Source organism: Elephantulus edwardii, unplaced genomic scaffold (genome assembly GCF_000299155.1).
Source record: "Elephantulus edwardii isolate Elephantulus edwardi_28Jun2011 unplaced genomic scaffold, EleEdw1.0 scaffold00111, whole genome shotgun sequence".
NCBI classification, from domain to species: Eukaryota; Metazoa; Chordata; class Mammalia; order Macroscelidea; family Macroscelididae; genus Elephantulus; species Elephantulus edwardii.
The window spans coordinates 9,260,207-9,278,049 of NW_006399861.1; the positions used below are offsets into that span (position 1 = coordinate 9,260,207).

General features: G+C 39.0%; 2 pseudogenes; one reads left to right on the forward strand and one right to left on the reverse strand.

The window, feature by feature from the left end:
• Positions 1 to 4,839: 4,839 nt before the first annotated feature.
• Positions 4,840 to 5,100, reverse strand: LOC102850745 (annotated as a pseudogene).
• Positions 5,101 to 12,847: 7,747 nt separating this feature from the next.
• LOC102875141 overlaps positions 12,848 to 17,843 on the forward strand; it is a 38,247-nt pseudogene continuing 33,251 nt past the window's right edge.

The window sequence follows — 17,843 nt, forward strand, 5'->3', positions numbered from 1 at the left end:
TTCTAACAACATGCCCAAACTATGTGAGACAAAGCCTCCTCATTCTTACCTCCAAAGAGCACTTCAGCTGCACCCTCTCCAGACCTACCAGTTTTTTCTCTTAGTCATCTATGGGATGTTCAGTGCTCTTTTCCAACACCACATTTCAAAGGTGTAAATTCTTTTTCTGTCATCCTTATTCACTGTATAGCTCTCAGATGGATAGCAAGTAATTGGAAAGACTATGGCCTGAATCATACACACCTTAGTCCTCAAACTGACATTATTACTCCTCGATGATTTGAAGAGGTCCCTAACTGCAAATTTTCCCAGTGCAATGTGTCTCCTTCTGACTGCTGGTACCAAGGGTGTTAATTACGGATCCAACATAGATGAAACAGTTACTGTTGACAGTTTCAGTCTCCTTTCCATCCATCATAATGCTGCCTATTGGACCAGTGGTAAAAATATTTGTTTTCTTCCCCCGCTCTGCCCCAGTTTATTTACAAAATTAGAATACAAACGAGAAAAAATTCTTTCAATTTCCCTTACCCCCCCACCAAATTGTACAACCCTATGATTAATTCCCCATCCCCCTGCACATCCACGTCCCTCTGCTTCCAGCTTTTCCTATCCCTCTTGGATCCTATACTCATTCTACAATAATGGTTTTATACAATATTTATCCTTGTGGGGTTGAGTTATTTCCCTCAGCTTAATGCTCTCCAGTCCCTCCCAAGTTAGATACCAATTTACAAATCATTGCTTTTGCCTGCTGCATAGTATTACATTGTGTGAATGTATCACAATTTCTCAATCCATTCGTTTGTGGTTGGACATTAGGGCTGTTTGCATGTTCTTGCGATGGTGAAAAATGCTGCTATGAACATTGGTGTACAAATCTGTTTGTGCCTCAGTTCTCATAATCTCAGGGTGTCTTCCAAGTAGTGGAATAGCTGGGTCATATGGAATTCCTACATTTAGCTTTTTGAGGAAGACCCAAAATGCCTTCCATAATGGTTGCACCATTTCACAATCCCACCAGTAATGTATAAGAGTTCCTTTCTCACCACATCCTCTCCAACGTCTATTACTTGCTGCCCTGTTAAACTTTGCCACTCTTAGTGAAGTGAGATGGTACCTCATTGTGGTTTGATTTGAATCTCTCTTTTTGCTAGTGATTTGGAGCATTTCTTCATGTGTCTGTTTGTCATTTGAATATCTACCTCTGTGAAAATTCTTTCCATGATTTTTTGCCCATTTGTGGAGGCCCAGGAGTATTCTGTAAACTGCTGTTATAAGACTCTTGTCTGAAATAGTATTACCAAATGTTTGTTCCCGGTCTGTAGTCTTCGTTTCACCCAATTGGAAAATGCTTTTATATGTACAGAGATTTAATCTTTAGAAGGTCCCACGCATCAATTTTATCCTCTTTAGATTATGCATTTCTGGTTGTATTTGGCAGTGTTTTTATACTTTGGACTAGCTCTTCTAAACTTGATCCCAGTTTGTCTCTTATGGTTTGGGCTTTACTCCCAGGTTTTTGATCCAGCTTGAGTTGATTTTTGTGTATGGTGTGAGATTTGGATCCTGTTTTAGACTTCTGCAAGTGAAAGTCCAGTTTGGCCAGCACCATTTGTTGAAGAGGTTATCATTTCCCCATTTGATAGCTTTGATCATAAATAGCTGGGTCTATTTCTGGGGTCTCAATTCTGTTCTATTCGTCGATGTGCACATCATTGCACCAGTACCATGCTGTTTTGGTTACCACTAGTGTATAAGTAGGTTTTGAGGTCAGGGAGTGTTATACCTCTAACCTCATTTTTGTTTCTCAAAAGTGTTTTCATTATTCGTGGTCTCTTATCTCTCCAAATAAATTTTATAATTTCCTTTCAATCTCCTTGAAAAATTAATTTGGTATCTGGATTGAAAGTGCATTGAACATGTAGATTGCCTTTGGTAGGACTGTCATTTTCACCATATTGAGTGTTCCTATCCATGAACAGGACACATTTTTCCATTTCTTTAGGTCTTTTGTTGTGTCTTTCAGAAATACTCCATAGTTTTCTTTGTATAGGTCTCTTGTATCTCTAGTTAAGTTCACTCCCAAGTATCTCAGTTTGTGTATGGCTATTCACAGCTTCAGTTTGCTCGGCTCCACGGTCAACACTCTTGGCACCAGCAGCCAGGAAATAAAAAAAACATATTACGATGGGAAAGTCTGCTGTTAGGGACCTCTCTAAAGTACTTAAGAGCAACGGTGTCTCTCTGGAGACTAAGGTGTGCCTGATACAGGCCATGGTTTTTGCAATCACTTGTTATGCATCAGAGAGTTGGACAATGACTAGGGAGGATAGAAGGAGAATTGACGCCTTTGAGCTGTGGTGCTGGAGAAGAGTACTGAATGTACCATGGACTGCCAAGAAAACAAACAGATTCACCGTAGAGAGGATTAAACCAGGCTGCTCCTTGGAGGCAAGGATTCTGGGGCTTCGTCTGACATACTTTGGACATTTTGTAAGGAGAGACAGGTCTTTAGAGAGGGACATCATGCTGGGTAGAATAGAGGGACAGCGCAGGAAGGGAAGACCATCTATGAGGTGGGTTGATTCAGTGACTGGGGTAATTGGGATGGGTGTGTCAGAGGCAATGAGATTGGCACAGGATAGAGCACGGTTTAGGGCTGTTGTGCATAGGGTCGCTATGAGTCGCAAACAACTCGATGGCACATAACAACAACAACAACAACAAAAATAACATTGTAAATGGTATTGATTTCTTTATTTCCATCTCTGAGTTCTCTTTGTTACTGTAGAGGAATCCTATTGATTTTTTAATATTCATCTTATATCCGCCACTCGGCCTATTAACTCTAACAGTTTTTTGTTGAATAATTGGGGTTTTCTGTGTAAACTATCAAATCATCGGCATATAGCGACAGTTTAACAGTTTCTTTGCAGATCTGGATGCCTTTTATTTCCTTCTCTTGCCATATTGCCCTAGCAAGCACTTCCAATGCAATATTGAAAAGAAGTGGCAACAGTGGGCATCCTTGTCTGGTCCCTGTCTACAAGGAAAATGTTTTTAGTCTTTCTCCATTGCGAATGATGTTGGCTCTTGGTTTTGCATATATACTTTTCACTATGTAAAAGAAATTCCCTTCGATTCCAATTTTGTTGAGTGTCTTTATCAGGAAGTGTTGCTGGATTTTGTCAAATGCCTTTTCTGCATAGATTGCTAAGATCAAATGGTTCTTGTTATCTACTTTGTTAATATAGTGAATTACATTTATTGTTTTTCTTATGATGAACCATGAATCCCACTTGGTCATGGTGAATTAATTTTTTTAAAATATGCTTTGGATTCTATTGGCTAGGATTTTGTTAAGGATTTTTGCATCTGTATTCATGAGAGATATTGGTCTGTAGTTTTCTTTCTTAGTAGTATCTTTGCCTGATTTGGAAGTTAGGGCTATGCTTGCTTCATAGAATAACTCTGGAAATGTTCCTCTTTTTCATTTAAAAAAATAATTTATGTAGAATGAGTGCTAAATCCTCTTCGAATGTTTGGTAGAATTTAGCTGTGAAGCCATATGGTCCTGGACTTTTCATATGGAGAAGTCTTTTTATGACCTTTTAATTTCTTTTCTTGTGATGGGTCATGTCCAAGTGATCTATATCTGCCTTTGTCAGTCTGGGCAGGGGATAATTTTCAAGGAATTTGTCCATTTCCTCTGGGTTTTCAAATTTATCAGAGTATAACTTTTCCTAGTAGTCTGATATTATTGACTAAATTACCACTGATTCTGTTGTGATGTCACCTCTGTCATTTCTTAATCTAGTTATTTGTGTTTTGTTTTTTCTTCTTTTGTTAAATTTGCCAGTGGTTTGTCAATTTTATCGACCCTTTCGAAAAACCAGCTCCTGGTCTTATTGATGGTTTCAACTGTTTTTCTGTTTTCTATCTCATTTATTTCAGCTCTTGATCTTACAATTTCTTTTCTTCTAGAGGCTGTAGGATTAGACTGTTGATTTTTTTCTATTTGCTGAAGATGTTGAGTTAGATCATTGATTCTTCTTCTTTCTTACTTTTTTTATGTGTGTGCCTGTGGCTAAGAACTGCCCTCTGAGGAATGCCTTAGCTGTGTCCCAGAGATTTTGCTAAATTGTATTTTCATTGTCATTTGTTTCAAGGAACTTTTTATTTCATTCTTTATTTCTTTTATAACCCAATAACATTCTAGCAGTGAGTTATTTATTTTACACATGGGTAGTTTTGTAAGCTTTAATCTTCCGTGGTTAATTTCTAATTTCATGGCATTGTGATCTGAGAAAATACTTTGTATTGTTTCAATGCTTTTTAATTTGTTGAGGCTTGCTTTCTGACCTAATATATCATCAATTCTGGAAAATGAACCATGTGCACTTACTTGAGAAGAAAGTGAATTGAGTTTTAGTTGGGTGTAGTTCTCTGAATACATACACAAGGTCAAGTTGGCTGATTGTGTAGTTCAGATCTTCTGCATCTTTGTTGAGTTTTGGTATTAGAGTTATGCTTGCTTCATAGAATGCCTCTGTAAGTATTCCTTCTTTTTCAATTTTTTGAAATAATTTAAGTCGAATTAGTAATAAATCTTCTCTAAATGTTTGGTAGAATTCAGCTGTGAAGCCATCTGACCCAGGACTTTTCTTATGGGGAAGTCTTTTTATGACCTTTTCAATTTCTTCACTTGTGATGGGTCTGTTCAAGTGTTCTATAGCTGTTCTTTTTTATTTTTTTTTTTTTACATTTTTCCAGTAAGTCTTTATTATTAGTTAAGTCACAATTTAAGATTCCGGCAGAAAGGTAAGGTGGGCCAGTTCAGATCTTCCCAGGAAATGTGCCTTGTGCCCTGCGGTCATCCCAGGCTGACACCCAGGACAGGGGGCAGAGGGACTTGTATACGCGCCGATACCATTCACACAAGGAGACATCGCCGCCTTTGGCAGTCATTGCCTTCTCGCAGCGGTGGAAATCCAGGTAGTTTTGCCAGCAGTTCTTTTTTCGGTTCTGGCTGGGAAAGCGGCTATCAAAAGGGTCAGTTCGATAGTTCTTGATTTTGGTCTTAATGTCTTCCGCCATGGTGGTGATTTCTAAAGACTTCTCACAAAGCAGCAGCAGCTCAATGTGACCCTAAATGTCTCTATATCTGTTCTTGACAATCTGGGCAGAAGATATGTTTCAAGGAATTTGTCCATTTTCTCTAGGTTTTAGAATTTATCAGAGTATAGTTTTTCATAGTTTTCTGACATTAATGACTTAATTTCCTCTGGTTCTGTTGTGTTGTCACCTCTGTCATTTCTTAATGGAATTATCTGTGTTTTTTTCTTTTGTTAAATTGTGGTTAATTTTGTGGTCTGTCAATTTTATTGACCCTTTCAAAAGACCATTTCCTGGTTTTATTGATGGTTTCAACTGTTTTTCTTTTTTCTTTCTCATTGATTTTAGCTCTTGTCCTTATAATTTCTTTTCTTCTAGAAGGTGTAGGATTAGATTCTTGATCTTTTTCTCTTTGCTGATGGTGTTGGGTTAGATCATTGATTCTTCTCTTACTTCCTTTTTTATGTGTGTGCTTATTGCTGCCCCTTGAGGACTGTTTTAGCTGTGTCCTTGAGGTTTTGGTAAGTTGTATTTTCATTATAATTTGCTTTGAGGAACTTTTAAAAAAATGTCATTCTTTATTTCTTTTACAACTCAAACATGTTCTGGAAAGAGAGTTATTTAGTTTTCGTATGAGTGGTTTTGCAAGCTTACTCTTTTGTGGTTAATTGTGGTCTGAGAAAATATTTTGCATTATTTCAATGTTTTTTAATTTTTTTGAGGTTTGCTTTGTGACCTAATATATGATTAATTCTGTTGAATGTATCATGTGCACTTGAGAAGAAAGTGAATTGAGTTTTAGTTGGGTGCAGTACTCTGAGTATATCCACAAGTTTGAGCTGCCTGATTGTATAGTTTAGATCTTCTACATCTTTGTTCAGTTTCTTTTGAATTGACCTATCCTTTGGTGATAGTGGTGTGTTGAAATCTCCTACTACTATTGTGGTGTTGTCTATTTCTCTCTTCAATTCATTTAGCCAGTCTTTTATGTGTTTTGCAGGTCTATCATTTGCTACATAAATGTTGACCAAGAATATGTCTTCTTGATCTATTGTGCCTTTAATCAGTATGTAATGCCCTTCCTTATCTTTGATGCTTGTTTTCATTCTGAAATCTGTTTCATCAGAATTTAGTATTGCCACTCCTGCTTTTTTGAGGTTGCTGTTTGTTTGTTATATTTTTTCCAGCCTTTGATTGTCTATCTCTCTCTTCATTTTTCGATGTGTCTCTTGTAAGCAACATGTTGATGGGCTTTCTTTTTTTATCCTTTCTGCTACTCTTTTTCTCTTAATTAGTGCATTTAATCCATTTGCATTAAGTGTGATTATTGTGAGGTCAAGTTTTATTTATTTTGTTGTTTCTGGTTATTATGGTCCATTCACTTACAATTTCTTGTAGTTTTTGTCTTGTTTTTACAAATTTCTTAAGGTCCTTGTTTTCTGCAATGAGTCTAATTTACCTTTCAAATTTAATAGAGGGCTTTGTTGGATATAGGATTCTTGGCTAGCACTTGATTTCTTTCATCTTTCTGTATATGCCTTCCCATTGTCTTCTAACTTGCATGATTTCTGCTGAGAAATCAGAACTTTATCTAATTGTTTCCCCTTTGTAGGCGACTCTTTGTTTTTCTCCTACTGCTTTTAGAATTCTATTCTTATCTTTTAATTTGGAGAATTTTACTATAATATGTCTTGGTGTTTTTCTTTTTGGGTCTAGTCTATTTGGTGTTTTCTATGCTTCTTGATGTTAATTTTCCCATTCTTTAAAATACCTGGGAAGTTTTCTTCTAGTATCTTCCACCTGTACCTCCTGTGTTCTGGAATTCCAATCATATGTATGTTATTCTATTAGATGTCATCCCACATAATTATAATGTTTTCTTCATTTTCTTTATGTCTCATCTCTGATATTTCTCCAAGTATGTTTCTAGTGAGGCTCTTGTCTTCCAGCTCACTGACTCTCTGTTCCATATCTTCCGTTCTACTTTTTTTATCCTACCAGTGTGTTGGATACTTCTGCAATTTTGGTCTTAATAATCTGGATTGCATTTTCATGCTTTTGTGTTATTTCCAGTATTGTGTTGGCAGTACCCTCTCTGTCTTGTGATGATTTTTTAATTTCTTGTACCTTTTTGTCTATTCAATTTTTTCTTCCATCTTTTGTATTTTCATCCATATCTGTTGTAGTTTCTCCTCATCTATATATTTCTTCTGGATGTTGACACTGAAGTTATTTGCTCTCTTATTGACTTTCATTGTTTCTTCTTACATTTGCATCTTTTTCTGTAGCTGATCAAGTAACTCTACATCAATATATTTCTTCTGGTTCTCTCTATCTGGGGTATTCATTGGGTCTGTTTTGTTAGGAGAAGGGTTATTTTGGTTGTTTTTTTTTCCATAGTGGCTGATGTGGATTGCTGCTTTCTTGACATTATAGGAGTCTTTTCTTAGTAGATATTAGGCTGTTATAACTATAAAATTACCCAAAATTACCTGAATGACCAAGGAGCAAGCCTATTGTTTTCTTCTGGAAGCGGCTTCTTGCCTCAGTTGAGGGACCCAGGACCTCCCTGTCACTTGAGTTAAGGGGTCCCACGTAGTCATGCCAGATAACAGTTCCCCCACCCCAAATAACTGTTGGTGCAGTGTAGGCAGCACCATCCCATGCTTCCTGCCATGCTATCCTGGACTTCCTGCTGCACTGTCCCACCAAAAATCTTTGTTTTCTTGACAGTGAGACACAATCCAAACCGAAGGCTGCATTTCTTGATCCTCTGCAACAAGTACTTCAAATTCTCCTCACTTTCAGCAAGAAAGGTTGTGTCATCTGCATAACATATGTTATTGATGAGTTTCCCTCCAATCATGATGCCACATTCTTCTTCACAGAGTCCAACTTCTCAGATTATTTGCTCAATGTATAGATTGAACATGTATGGAAATAAAATACAACCCTGACACACTCCCATCCCGATTTCAAATCATGCAGTTCTCCCCTGCTCCATTCTCACAACAGCTTTCTGATCCAGGTACAAGTTCCTCATGAATACAATAAAGTACTCTGGGATTCCCAGTTGTAAACTATGGGCTTGGTGATAGAAATGAGACTGGAAATAGAATGATTGAATTTTATATTTACAATGATTTATTCATTGCCAATACCTTTTTAAATAGACACAAAGGATGATTTTACACATGGATCTCACCTGGTGGGCTGCATTAGAATCAGATTGACTACATTTGTGAAAGAAATTATTGGAGAAGTTCAATATTGGCAGTCAAAACTAGGCTAAGACTGGACTCTCGGTCAGATCATCAATTACTTGTATGCAAGTTTAAATTGAGGCTGAAGAAAATGAAATAAGTCCACAGGACCGAAGATATGATCTTGAATCAATTCTTTCTGAATTTCAAGATAATCTTAAGAATAGTTTAGGGACACTGAATACACATCTCCTTAGGTCATCTGATATGTGGAAATGATCTCATTGGCCTGCTCAGCCCCAATCAAAATCTATGGATTAGACTCTTTGGTGGTGTTAGGACTTTTGAAAATGGGTTTTTTTAGCCCCTGCCTTTGTCTCTTCTGGGTGTGTGGTTTCCAACTGCCTCAATTGCAGATACATGTTTTGTAGTTGATCAGCATCTTCAAATCATCAGCAAATGTGAGGCCAACATGAGAGAGCTAACTGGACTGTAGAGAGACTGTGGCAAGGCATAGCCTGATGGAGCTCTGGAGATGGAAGTAGAGTTAAAGGTTTTGCTTGATCGATGATTGAATGAGAAACTGCCTTATGGCTGCTGTGAGACAAAGCTTGCTGGATGATTCAGGAAACCAGGTTTCTTGCATTTGTGTTGCTGAACTAAAACTAGACTTACATTGTCTGATATCCTTTGCCTTCCCTTACCCACTCCCCATCTTGTTTCACTAATAAACCCCACAATTTTTACAATGAATTTCAGACCCAGTGAATGGTAGAAGTAAGTAGCAGATTGGGGGCCATACTTGACCAAGGAATCGGTTTTATATACTGGATATTATTGAAGGAGATAGTTTTCCTTTGTGGAGTTAGTAGTGGTCAGACTCTGTTGTTATCACATTGTCCTTGTTCTAATTGCAAGTCTGGGGGCCTGTATATAAAAAAAGTTACTGTAATTACTTAGGGGATTTTAAGAGTTTAGAGTAATTTCTCAGGAACTAAGTAATATAGATCAATTACTTCGGGTAAAGTTAATGTAAATTGAGTTTTTCAAGCTCTGTAGAGTAATTAATTTCTTACAAATTAGATTTTCTTCTTTTTAATATAACCAAATGACTTCAAATTAGATTTTCTAATATATTTCTTGTTATTTTTTGAGTCATTAATGAGATTTCATTTAAAAATATTCTTGAGCTATGTACACTGATTTAGAGCAGTTTTCAGAAGAGAGTAGGGAAATTTTGTGGGACAAAGTGAGTTCTTAATCCTCTTTCTCTAGTTTCCTCCACCTCTTCATTTGGAAGAATCTCTATAGTTAGCAGTTTTCCACTGAACAATAAGTTCTGAAGTGGCTTGTGAACATTTCCATGAATAACTAGATCCTAGCCATAATCTTTGGAGTTACTTTCTATGCATCAAAGAACTGTACAATGAATGACTAAAGATAATTGAAGAAGAATCAATACCTTTGATTTGTGATGCTGGACAAGAGTGTTGACAATACCATCCGGCCAAGAGAACAAACAGGTCTGTCCTGGAGAGGATGAAACCAAACTGCTCTTTGGAGTCAAGGATTTTCAAGCTCCATCTTACATACTTTGGCATATTGCCATAGGCCAGTCCTTGGATAAGGACATCATGCTTGGAAAGGTGGAGGGACAATGTAGGAGAGGAAGATCCTGAATGGAATGGATTAACACAATAACTGTTGTTGTGAGGATAGATGTGTTGAAAACAGTGCAGGGTTCAGAGTTATCGGTCACTATGAGTCACAGGCAACTCGATGGCACATAACAATAGCAGCAGCAGCAGCAGCAGCAGCAGCAGCATTGTTAATTAAGACATTAAAACTGGAAATCTTGAAGTCTTTGGGACTTTTCTATACCTCCTGTTGGATTCTTGGACATCTTTTCTCTCTTATCCTCACATTGCCAGCTTTGTAGTTTGACTCTTTTTAAATTATTATCTGGAAAGTGAATTTAGATGCTACATTTTTAAGGAGCAAAAAGTGTGAAAGTTCTCTATTTCTCTCTACTGCTCTTAAGCCTCGATCCCATTAGCTTGTGTTAAACTTGCTTTGTGATTATCTCCAGTTTTACTCCCTAAACTATAAAACTATTTTTTTTGGTTTAAATTGTTAGACATACAAAATTATATTTTCCCACTCTTCTACTTGCTAATGTGGCATCTGTGTGTAGGTATTGCTTACATATGCAACCTTGTAAGAGTAGGGGAGAGAGGAAATCAGGACTGTGCACAGAAGTTCTGACCCTCTTTTGGATTCCTATTGGTTTTTGGTTAAGTTGTAACACCCTCTGATGTGGATTGGTGTATGACTTCACTAATTATGCCATCTGTTTTATTACTGGAAATTGCTTCAGACCCATTTCCAAACTCTCATTTCTATCTACATTTTTTTTAAATTTTATATACTGGTTTATTACAAAGTTTGTATACATTGCTTTTCACACAGGATTTTCCCCTTTTTTCCTTCACCACCTCTCATCAACTCTTCAAATTTTGTGACCCTATGATAAACAGCCCCCTAAACCCGCCTATCCTCACCCCTTTGTTCTGCCCCATGTCCCTTTGGATTCTCATACTCATTCTACAATAATGGTCATATATAGTATTTGTCCTTATGGGACTGAATTAGTTCACTTAGAACTGACTAATGCTCACCAGTCTTTCTCAAGTTAGGTTGTAATTTACAAAATCATTGCTCCTGCGTGTTGCTTAGTATTCCATCATGTGAATAATTCCTCAATCCATTCACTTGTGGTTGGAAATTTGGACTATTTCCATGTAAAAAGATGGTAAATAATATTGCTATGAGCATTGGTGTACAAGTCCCCGTTTGTGCCTCTATTCTAATATTCTAAGGGTATATTCCAACTATTGGGATAGCTGGGTTACATGGAATTTCTATGCTCAGCTTTCTGAAGAAACAGCAAACTGCCTTTCAGAGTGGTTATATAATTTTACAATCCTACCAACAGTGCAGGAAGCATCAAAAAATATGAAAAAATGTACAGTCATTTTGCCAAAAATAATTGGGTAACACTGAACCACTTCAGCAAGTAGTATATGATTAAGTCCCAGTGTTTCTGTGAGAAGAAGTCCATGTTGCATGGAAAGCATATCGACAAATTTGGCTCCAGAAACTGATGGAATACTATTTGATGTGTTTCAATGAACAGATTCAGCTCTAGATGCTCATTAGAATATGCCAAGAAACTTCATTAATAAACTGTGAGAGGTGAGATCCATATTTTTATTTATGAAAATAAGATATAAGCTTTAAGAGACTATGGAAATTATCAAACAATGACATCAATGTTACACAAGTGACATCTTGCTAAAGATTATTTAAAAATGAGCAGAGTACTGAATAGACAGAGAACTGCCAGAATAACAAGTGATATCATTGCTGATGTCAGTTCTCGTCTCAAATAAGATATACCAGAAAGATGTTTACTTGTGTTTTATTGACTATGCAAAGACCTTTGACTGTGTAGATTATAATAAATTATGGATGACATTGAGAAGAGTGGAAATCTTACAACAGTTAACTGTGCTCATGTGAAACCTATGTGTAGACAAAGAAGCAGTCATTTAACTAAAATTAAGGAATACTGTATAGTTTAAAATCAAAATAGTGTACTTTAAGGTTGTATACTTTTTCTATACCTATTCAATCTATATTCTGAAGAAATAATCAAAGCAACTAGATTATATGAAGAAGAATGTGGAAGATTTCGCAACAACCGTATTATGCCAATAATATAACTAGCTTACAGAAAATGAAGAGAACTCATGACACTTACCGAAGAAGAGCAAGCTGCAGATTTCAGTATGATTTCACCTCAGCATCAAGAAAACAGTAATCCTCATTCCTGGACCAATAGGCAACATCATGATAAGTGGCAAAACAATAGAAGTTGCCAGGAATTTCATTTACCAGGATCTACAATCAACACCAATGGTAGCAGCAATTAAGAAATTAAAAGACATATTGCATTGTGAAATCAGCTGTCAAAGGTACTTAAAAGTACTAAAGGGTAGATTGGGGAAAAGCAAAGACACCAATTTTACGGTTAAATTTTACCTGATCTACTTTTTTTGTTTTTAAATGTTGTTGGGGGATCCAAGATGGCTGCGGAGGTGGAGACAATGTGATGAGCTGCGGGAGCAGCGGACCACTTGGAGAAGGGCCACTACGGCCTTCTACAGACCTCTGTTTATTGATAATTGAACAGTTAAACAGTTGATGACTGGTTTCAGTGAAAATCAAGGCTCAACAACAGGAATTCAAGGATTCCCAAGGAGGATTGGGTGAGTCCCGCAGCTCCCAGCCCCCTCCTGCAGAGCACTGCTACCGCTGCAGCTTCATGAGGCTCTGCTGCCGGAACCCAGGGATTCCCTCACTCAAGATGGATGGTAGGCACTGAACCTCCCCAAGACTGGTGCAGTGGAGCCGCCACACTGCTGCAAAGTGGACTTGTTCTGGGGAGAATTCTTGGAGCCAAGATGGCAGTGGTGGGAGAGGTGGGCGGCCACCCGCATGGGAGATGTGTGCCCTGGCAGCCCACGCGGAAGACGAGTGCCAGGCCTCCTGCAGGTTTGGGTTTCCTTGGACAGGCCAGAGAAGAAGATCACTGATACAATGGACTGTTGAAAGTCACTGTGAGTTGTCTACTTGATGACACTTAACAGTGGCAGTGTGTCCAAGAGGACTGACATCCTAAATGCACCACATGTTTTGATCTGTTGAATGCTTCTGCCAAAAGCTGTTTAGACCTGGGGTGGGGAAAGTCTGTTCACAACTCTCAGGTTCCCTTTGTCATTTATAAAGGGGGAGGGCAGTGACACCTACTTCAAATTACAGTATGACCATTTATGGGGGGAGGATAAAAGGGGCGGTGCAGGAATTGGGGACGCTGTCCCTGGCCATGTAGTCTTTGGTCAGGCGAGAGGTCCAGACTGGGGTGGAGGCAATTGGAGGGGGAGTGTACCAGCCAGACCCTGGGGGGTGTTGCCCTGCTCGGGGCGGGCCTTCTTCGGCCCCAGCCCAGGGTAAGCCATCGTGGCCCTCTGCTCAGGGCGGGCTGTCTTTGGCCCTCTGCTCGAGGCAAGCCATCTTCGACCCCTGGCCTAGGGCGAGCCATTGCGGCCCTCTGCTCGGGGCGGGCTGTTGTTGGCCCCCAGCTCGGGGCAAGCCGTCACGGCCTTCAGGGTGAGCTCCTTGGTCCCCAGATTGTGCCATCTAGCCCCTGGGTGGAAAAAAAAATGCCTAGGGTATCCAGAGAATTTTATCTAGGCTACTTTCCGCCACCCTCTCCCACAGTAAAACTGAAAGTAACATCCCAAAGCCCTTCTATTTGTAACTCACAAGTTTGTTCTCTCTAGGTTTGCTCCCTTTCTTATAGGTAACCCTAACACTGAGTTTTACTCCAGACCTGATCCTGAACCCAGTGCCAGTGACAGAAAGGAAATATAACTGCCAGCTAAGGAAGCAAAGGAGGATGGATCCTCTGGGTTCAACAAGCCATCCCCACTGGACCCACCTGGGAAAACACTTTGCAGTCCAGAGGGGAGCAAATGTCAGGAAAACATCTTCTAACAGAACAAGAAGGCAAGCAGATTTAACCCAAGACCACCAGTAGGGTGATAAAGTGTCCTCCCTTTCCCCCTTCACATCTATGCCCCTGTTCAGCATTAAGAACCCAGAAGAGTCTGTATCCAATTACCAAATCAATAAGACAGTTGGTTTAATCACCACTGGAATGTGCTTACCATTCCCCTGTAGCATCTGGTCCCCACTGGATCCTTTTCATTTCCTTCACCTGCTCCCCCCTCCAACAAAATTGTGCAGCTCTGCAACTGCACCCCTGCAATTTTCATCCCTTCCCATCCTCACCCTTCTGCCCCCACCCCTCACATCCTTGTACCCCCAATATGTTTTTCCCAATAAAATAAAAAAAAATAAAAAATGTTGTTATTTTTTTTATTCAAAGTTCCCCCCATTTGTATATATTGTATTTCGCACATTCCTTCATTCACATTGTGCTTCATACACTCATTCTCATACATTGTGTCTTATACAACTAATCACCTGATCCACTTTTTCAGTATTCAGTTGTTTCAGAAGGCTATAAAAGTTGAATAATGAATACAAAGGACCCTCAACAACATGGATTAACACTGTTACTGAAACAATGGGTTTATGCACACTGAAGATTGTGAAGATGATACAGGATTGGGCACAGTTTCTATCATACATGGGGTCACTATGAATAGATTCAGTGGCACCTAACACCAAAACCAACTTTTTTTTGAAACATATTCACACTTTGTTGATTATTCTAGAGAATAATTTATTTCAATTAGTATTGTACTCTAAGCAGAAGAAGGTAGTATCTGCTTGGCAATTTTGTCAACTTATTAAGGAGCATTGATTTTAAGTCATTTTTCTCTCTCATCTGAAAAACAAAAGAGAAGCATTTGAAGAAATTTTAAACTTCCTGATTATCAGTTCCAGCGTTTCCCTCATCTTTATGTATTTTTTATCTGCCTGTTCCCACCGCTGTACTAGAAAGGAACTGGTTTCCAAGCAGAAATAGCAGTGGAACTAATATTGTTAGGTACCATTGAGTCATTGCACTGGAAAAATCTGCAGTTAGGACCCTCTCCAAATTATTGAGGAGTAATGATGTCAATGACTTGTCTCTACCCTTTCCCTGCTACATCCCCATTCCTTGCACACTTTGCTATCTCGTCAAACCCTCCCTTCCCCAGCCACCTCTTAATATGATCACCAATCACTTTTGTGATGCTTTGCACTACACATTGCTACTGGTCTCGCATGCTATTGTCCATTTCTTGATTAGGAAGATGTAAGTCCAAATCCCACGTACCCACTTGAGAGAAAGATTTTTGCTTGAGGCCATACTGAGGGAAGATCCTGGCCACAGAGCTTCTGCTGAATTCTGTGACTTACTGTCTCTCTTTACATTGCTGACACAATGTGATACTTCAAAGGTCCAGACAGGTCTCTTCTAGATCTGATACTGTGGTGGTGTTTATTGGACTGATAGAGATTTGAGACTGAAGATATCCTTTCCTGAAAGATGAGATTAAGGTAGCTAATGCCCTTCTGGAAGAAAGGTGTTACCTGATCAAGGAGATTATGATCAAGAGGCAATGGTGATGAAGGGGGAAGTGCAGGCTGCTATGAAGGACTTGGCAAAAAAATAAAGCCCCAGGAATTGATGGAATACCAACTGACATATTTCAGCAAACAGATACTGCTCTGCATGTGCTCATTAAGTTGTGCCAAGAAATGTGGAGGAAAACTACTTGGATAACTGACTGGAAGAGATCCATATTTATTTCCATTCTAAGAAAAAGATAATCTGACAGAATGTGGAAATTATAAAAAAATAATACTAATATCACACACAAGCAAAATTCTACCTAAGATTATCCAGAAAAGACTTGAATAATACATTGACAGAGAACTACCAGGCTGTGTTTAGAAGAGGTAGTGGCACTAGGGACATTATTACCGATGTCAGATGGATCTTGGCAGAAAGCAGAGAGTACCAGAAGTATGTCTATATGTGTTTCATTGACTATGCAAAGGTATTAACTGTGTGGATCACAATAATTTGTGACTAATCTTGAGGAAAATTGGAATCTCAGAGTCCTTGATCATACTTATACAAAACCTGTACTTTGACCAAGAAGCAAGGAGACACTGTATGGTTCAAAATCAGGAAAAGAGTGCATCAGAGATTAATCCTGACCCCATACTTTTTCAATCTGTATGCAGAACAGATCATTCAGGAAGGAGGACTTTATGAGAAGGAGTGATTTTTTTTATGAGGCATCAGGATTGGAGGAAGACTCATTAACAACCTATGCCATGCACATGACACAATTTTGCTTGGTGAAACTGAAGAAGACCTGAAGCACTTACTGCAAAAGATCAAGGACTGCAATATGGATTAAAGCTGAACATCAAGAAGGCAATGTTTCTCATGACTGGGACAACTGGCAGCACCATGATAGATGGAGAAGAGATTGAGGTTGTTAACAATTACAGCTTGCTCGGATCCACAATCAACACTCTTAACATCAGCAGTCAGGAAATCAAAAGACAAATTACATTGGGAATATCTGCTGTCCTGGACCTCTCCAGGGTGCTGAAGGGCAACGATGTCAGTCTAGATACACAGGCGCACCTAATCCAGACCATGGTCTTCTCATTTATTTGTTATGCTTCAGAGATTTGGACAATGACTAAGGATGACAAAACAAGAATAGATGCCTTTGAGTTGTGGGGCTGGATAAAAGTCTTGAATGTACCATGGACTGCCAAGAAAACAAATAAGTCTGTCTTTTAGAGGGTAAAATTAAGTCTCTCCTTGGAGGCTAGGATTTTGAAGCTCTGCCTCACTTACTTTGGGCACGTGGCCAGGAGAGATCAGTCTTTGGAGAAGGACATCATGCTCAGAAGGGTGGATGTACAGCTCAGGAGAGGAAGACCCAGATGAGATAGATTGACACAATGACTGGGGCAATGGAGGTTGGTGATTCGGAATTAGTGAGACTGGTTCAGGACAGGGAAGGGCACATAACAGCAATAACATACTATGGCAGGTTTGGAAGCAGGAATGGTGTCCACTTCCTAAACAACATGCCTCCAGAAACTCTATGAACTTTGATAAATATTGATAGTTGAAGAGGGGCTTTAGGCCTTTTGTTCATAGGGTCGCTATGAGTTGTGCTCCACTTGAAGTCAATCAACAACAATGATGTCAGTATGAGGACCAAGGTGGGACTGCTTCAGGCCATAGCCTTTCTGATCACTTGCTATGCATCTGAGAGCTGGACAGGAATAAGGAAGACAGAAAAAAAAATGACGCTTTTGAGCTGTGGTGCTGGAGAAAAGCACTGAACATATCATGGATAGCCAGAAGATCAAACAGATATGTCTTGGAGGGGGTGCAACCAAAGTGCTCTTTGGAGACAAGCTTCTCTTTGGAAATGTTGCTAGAAGGGGATAGTCCTTAGAGAAGGACATGATGCTGAGAAAGGTATAGGGTCTGAGAAGGAGAGGAAGATCCTTAGCCAGATGAATTTACATGGTGACTGTCACAATGGGCTCTTGTGGGCCAGGATGTGTGAAGATGGTGCAAAATAGTACATGATTCAGATCTTTTGTTCATGGGGTTGCTATGAGTCATACTTGACTTAATGGCACCTAACAACAATAACCATTGAGTCATCTCCTAATTATGTGACCAAAAGATCTAAAATTTTCCCTATCCTATGCTATCCTTGTGTTTTCTGCCATGCTCAAGGCCATTGTTAAAATAATTGTATCTTTATCAGTATCATCTTCTCTTTTGTTGACTTTTAAAAAAAATTTAGTTTGTTTATTTTTCATTTCAATGAACCTCTACAGAGATTTTGGAATTCCATTCATTCATTGTTGCACCCTTCTCCCCGCAACCCCCCC